This window comes from Priapulus caudatus, unplaced genomic scaffold (genome assembly GCF_000485595.1).
Source record: "Priapulus caudatus unplaced genomic scaffold, Priapulus_caudatus-5.0.1 Scaffold51, whole genome shotgun sequence".
NCBI classification, from domain to species: domain Eukaryota; kingdom Metazoa; phylum Priapulida; class Priapulimorpha; order Priapulimorphida; family Priapulidae; genus Priapulus; species Priapulus caudatus.
Window position 1 is genome coordinate 260,172 of NW_014577112.1, and position 5,831 is coordinate 266,002.

At 41.7% G+C, this 5,831-nt stretch overlaps 2 protein-coding genes across 5 annotated transcripts in view; both read left to right on the forward strand.

The window, feature by feature from the left end:
- Positions 1–1,570: 1,570 nt before the first annotated feature.
- The window catches only part of LOC106820893 (sialin-like), a 50,008-nt gene continuing 45,747 nt past the window's right edge, over positions 1,571–5,831 (forward strand). For 2 of the 4 annotated variants that reach the window (XM_014825486.1, XM_014825487.1), the window contains exon 1: positions 1,571–1,840. The gene's annotated coding sequence lies outside the window, so the exon portion shown is untranslated. The other 2 variants (XM_014825488.1, XM_014825489.1) reach the window with 2 other exon arrangements.
- The window catches only part of LOC106820870 (sialin-like), a 2,391-nt gene continuing 1,886 nt past the window's right edge, over positions 5,327–5,831 (forward strand). Inside the window, exon 1 of the mRNA XM_014825463.1 lies at positions 5,327–5,351. The gene's annotated coding sequence lies outside the window, so the exon portion shown is untranslated. The remainder of the gene's footprint in view (positions 5,352–5,831) is intronic.

Sequence of the window (5,831 nt, forward strand, 5' to 3'; positions counted from 1 at the left end):
ATATAAAACCAAAATCCGCAGAGTAATATTTTAAATGGTCATTTATTGTTTAAATCACGAGTAATGCCAAACGGCACTATATATAGATCTGCAGCATGCGTGTAGTGGGTTCAGGTCTATTCTCTATGATCAGCGCATTACCACACAAATTGAATTAATTGTTATTGATTCAGTCATCACCACACTAACTCTAATCCCAATCTAAAATTTTATATCTGACCTAACCTAACCGCATCATTGCGGACTGGGTGAGTATGGTCAAAATTTAGATATGCAAACTGTGTGCATTGGTACACCGTTGTGATTTTGAATCATATTGCACATTGAGTATTCATCTTTTAATATTGATGAATCGCTTATAATAATAATAATAATAATAATCACTTATATTGTTTTCCGAGGAGTAAAATACGCAATATGAGGCATATTAATTATTATGCCTCAGAGACTCTAATAGATGTTTATAATCATTACATTTGTAATATCAAGTAAATATTTAAATGACAATTAGAATATAATTGACCAACAATTATATGTTATACGCAATAAGCGAATTATTAGTTTCCGATTCTCACTGATTCTAGTATTTTAGTTCTACGGTTCGTTACCTAACAATTTGGCAACACTTTGTTTATGTAACGACAGGTGGCACCAGTAGGTAAGGTTATGCAGGCAGGCCAAGGCAGCGCATATAAATCAACGTTGATTTATATGCTCTGGCCAAGGTGCAGGGCAATCGGTTGTGCACGCAGAACTGCGTTGTAGCGCGAAATCTGTGCGCAACGCATGTGGCAATAAATCCAATGTTATTTATTTATTTTATTTTATTTATTTATTAATTTAAAGACGGTACATTGGTAACAGATATATATCGCTGAATGAGGCACTCAAATCGCATGTAGCATTGAAATCTGTGCGCAACGCAATGCACGGAATTAAATTTAAAATACAAAATATAGTAATTGTCATATTAGATGTATGACCATATGATATATGGAAAAAATATTTACACAGATACAGATATCTTATAGTCATAATCCCATATGGATAAATATCAATTTTGATCGTCTGTTTTACTGCATTCACTTATTTTGCACAGCACTATTAATTTTTCTTTTTTTTAATTTGTGTATTCAGATAATTATTGCTGAACTTATATCACAATGAATATACACATAAATATAGTATGCAGATAACTTTCGAAGATAATAAACAGAAAATTATCACCACAACTGTCTCGTTGTAATAAGAGAGGTTATTAAAATTCGCCCAAATGTAAATATCCATCTTCAGTCAGCTACCCGCGTATGCATGCGACACCCGCGCCGTCGTGCTTGGACCAAGTAAAGCTTGTAAGCAAGTAATACGGATGCCACATGGACACTGCAGCGGCTATACAAACGCCAACAGCAGAGTTGTGGTTGGTCGAGAAACCACGCATTGACCTCCGCACGGGCACGGAAGTTGTTCATAAAGGTTTATGTAAGCTCTCGCCATAGCGGAACATAGTTGCACCCAGCAACCGCGTGTACGCGCTCCCGTCGCTCCCACAGCTTCCAGAGCTGCTATCGAGAGCAGTCCATCGTCGTTGCAGATGGCGTCGTATTAAGTGTCGTCGGTGAGAGCTTATTTATAACCGTTAGGCTAACACGTGGTGTCTTTCGAAAATACTCGAGTATCTTCGCCGAGGATCTGAGCCGAGTTCCCTTCCTCTATCGCCGCCAGTACTGCTGCTATCCTGCACGCACGCCGGTTGTTAGTGTTCTATCGTGCGCAGTCGACTGCCTCAATAGAGCTTGATCGCGTCGTTTCTTTGTGGTGATCGTACACATACTGTTCGGTAAGGACGTGCAAAGGATGGCGCGAGTTTTCATCTAAAGAGTGCATGCATGGTGGAATATTATAAATGTAACGAGGAACGTTAGCAGTGATATGCGATCATGTTGGTATACAAACTACGTCATTTTGGCGCGTGCGCAGTTTACTGGTTGGCAGAAAGCATTTCTTATAACCACTGATATCTATATATTAACGCGCACGTTTGGTCTGGCAACACGGGATGGTGTATGTACGCTTCCATAGCAATCTTGGCCCTCCAAGATTCGTATATAGACTCTAAAATCATGGCTGCATTAGTAATGGGGGCGGGCGTGAGCGTTTTGTTTATGTTGCCATTCTTGACAATTGCGCAATCGGGCGATTCCTGCGAGTTATTGTTATATATGCATAAATCTTATTTATTAATATGATGTTATACTCTTATGTTTAACAAATGTTATTATGTGTTGTTGCCAAGCAAATGTTGCTGGTGTTTTCATTCTTGCTATATTAGAAGTAGGTGATACCTATAAAAGACGGACTGGTCAGTTAATATTCGAGCAAGTGGCAGTCTGACTGGAATAAATAATGTAGAAATGTTTTATAAAAGTCAGGAAAATAAAGCTGTTTTACTCGTCGCTTCTATGGTATTTTATGTTTGAGTGAACAAAGAATCGAAATATTCTATAGGCAATGTGAACAGTCCGTTGTTCAAGTTCTGTTTGCGATATCGATGTGCCTGCGCTTTATCATTTTATGTAAAAGGCCGGGCCAATAGTAAATAAAAATTAATAATAAAATAATAATATATATAACATCCTAAGACAGAATTCGGAAGATTGCCAATGTAGCAGGCCGGCCAGTATGCAGTGCTGGGATACGCTCTCCAGCCTGAGATCGCGGGACTAACATGATCGCGACTTTCCCTTTTGGTATCTCCCGAACGAAGTTCGTGGGGATACTATGTGTTTGCATCGTCGCGCCGCCGCCGGCCTGGCCGTCCGCCGCAGAGATTTCCTTCGTGATACGCTCTACCGGCTGCAGTTCTTTCTGTCGCGATCATCTTTTTTTTTCAATATTTCGCAATGGAAGGCTGCGTACCGTAAAGGAATACGGCTATCGTTTTTGGTGTGGGCGCCGATCGTCATCGGTTGTCATTTCCGCGTAACAACATTTTTTGTCGAAATACTCTAGAACCTGTAACTTCTGCCACTTTTTACCGGATTTGTCATGAAATTTATATTTAAATTTATATTTAATTTAAATTTAAAAAATTATTAAAAATAAAAATTTTTAATTTAATATTTGTATTTAAAAATTCTGTATTTTAAATTTTATATTTAAATTTATGATTGTCATCAAATATATATATCTATACTACATATAATATATAAATATATTATGGACTGTTATTCGGCCCTGTGTGCCAATTTCATGACAAATCGTGTTAAAAACACGCCACAAGTTACAGGCGTTCTACAATATCTTCCACTAAATGTTGTTATCCATGCCAACGATAACTCCGGCCCACACCAAAACTAATTGGGCTGTCTTCGCTTTACCATAACGCACTCTTTCAATACCAAATTGAAGATGATTTCGAATCGCGGTAAAAACTGCCACCAGGTCAGGGTTCCTGGGCGACTTTTATTTCACCTTTACCTTGACCTTGAATCATATTTTCATATATAACTCCGGCCCCTAAATGTTGACCTAGTTTTTGTGACCAAACTTGGTTCATACTTACACTCTTGGGGAAGAAGGCTGGCCAGCGTACCAAAACCAGGGTCACTGCGACCTTTATTTGACCTTTTTACCTTGACCTTGATCATATTTCCCTTTCGCTCTCTTAACTCAGCCCTAATTGGACCTAGGCGACCAACTTGCGTATGCTTACACATCTTGGGGGAGAATGGTCTGCTCGCATACAAAACCCACTGCCTTGACCTTCAGTTAGACATTCACCGTCGACTTACATTTCCTCTTCGGCCTCCTAGGTAAACCAGATTCCATATACTTGCACATTCTGAGCGCACACGCGTCTGGCAAACCTTTGTCTTTTGCGACGTTATTTAACTTTACCTGCCTTTCTACGTCCTTACATATTCCATTTATACTAGATCACCGGGGAATACATGTAGTTGGCGACAACTGCCTCGTTTTCTAGTTTTTTTAATCTATTTGATTATTTTTATATTATTTTTTAATCGGGGTTCGCGCCTGCCCAATAATATCTGCCGGATTATATAATAATTCGACTCCACAATATATGGCCACACGCGTTCGTGTACCTTTCGACGAAAAAGGCGCTAGATTTCATACTCGATTCTATTCAACTTTGTCGATTCGGCTATAGCCTCGGATTGGTAATTATAGCTCGCAGGTCTAAGGTGCTCATCAACGTGCATGCCACGAAGCGCTCGCTGCGTATCGGGTGGGCGGTATGCCTTGCCCAATATACACGTGTGTTCGACGGAGGGAGCATGTGATCATTGAATTTACAAACGTTGGGGGGAAGCAGCGTGGTCTCTCGAAAAAAATGCCTACGAAAACCTCCTCGTGGTGTTTATATTATGATCAGTTTCGAGTTAGTTGTTCATGCCACCGCTTCCTGCCAGCCTTTCTGCTGCTACTCCATGCACCAAATACGGAGTCAATCGTCAATGTGTGTGGACTTCGAACGCTTGGTCGCGAACGCTGCACTATTCGCGTAAGGAACAACACGAAGGCCCTATACATTTAACGAGTGGCTTAGTCTAATTATCAACTGCTGCACGTATGACATCGAACGATTACAATGGGCGCGGGCGCGCATAAATCACAACTGATAGGACAGACATAACGGAGAACCGTTTGCTTTGCTGTATTCACGCCCTTTTGCCGACATATCGGTCGTCTCGTGGCAGTTGCGAACGTCAACTTCTACCTAGATAACTTTTTACTGTTATCCCAAGGCCACATTCAGTAACGTGTAGGGAAGCGCACGCGTCGGGCGCGGCTGTCTCTCTATTCAGGTGAAAGCGTGCAAGCGAAAACAACGGCGTACAGCAGGTGCATAGGGCAGCCAGTATACTATATATATATAATTAGAGAGTGTTGTGTTGTGTCTGCTAAGAGAGAAAGAGGAGAGAAGAGTTGATAAATAGAGTGTAGAAATGAGAAGAGAAGAGAGATGAGAGCAAGAGAGAGAACGAGAGAGCAGATGCATGAGACAGAGAGAGAGATTGAGAGAGTTGAGAGAGAGAAGAAGAGAGAGAGATGAGGAGTAGAGAGAGAAAGACAGCTCAGAAAGACAGAACGAGGCAGACAGATGCAAGACGCGCGAGTGACGGAAGACGTAGCGCACAGCCGGGACAGATTGCTGTTTATATTTACGTACGGTCCCGCTCTGGACTGTGAGGGACTCAGAACGGGTCTGGCGATATAAACGGTGGCATTGAATCGTCATCTTGCTCGCTCCTCACGGAGGCCAAGACAGTCTGCGATCATACACAGTCCGCGCTCCGTCATAGACGCCGAGTGGAATTCAGCTTGTATCATGTAAGTCTGCTGGCAGAACGCATATACTCTATCCATTGTATCATGTATCTATTGCCAATTATACCTTAAGATATTAGTGCCTACTCTTCTGTGGACCAAGATTTCCTTTGGTTTAAAATATGCCCCCGCGACATGGCCATGACGATCAATGGCGATCAACAAAGGAAGTTCGTGGAATGGAATTTTGACCCTTGCTCACGGAGGCCACGAACAGCCACTCCGATGGCTGGTGTGTGTGTGTTGTGCGTAGTGCGTGTTGCGGTGTGCGTGCGCGCGGCCGTGTTTGTCTGTGTTATGGTGTGTGTCTGTGTATGTGTGTGTACGTGCGTCTTGCGCGCTTCACCAATGCACTCTCCATGCACCTCGACCCGCGTAGAAGAGTAACTGATCATATTATATATGTCTTATTTGCCGCCAAACAAGTCATTATAATTTACTTTAGTTTCTAGGCTGTGTGCGAGTTACGGGGCAAC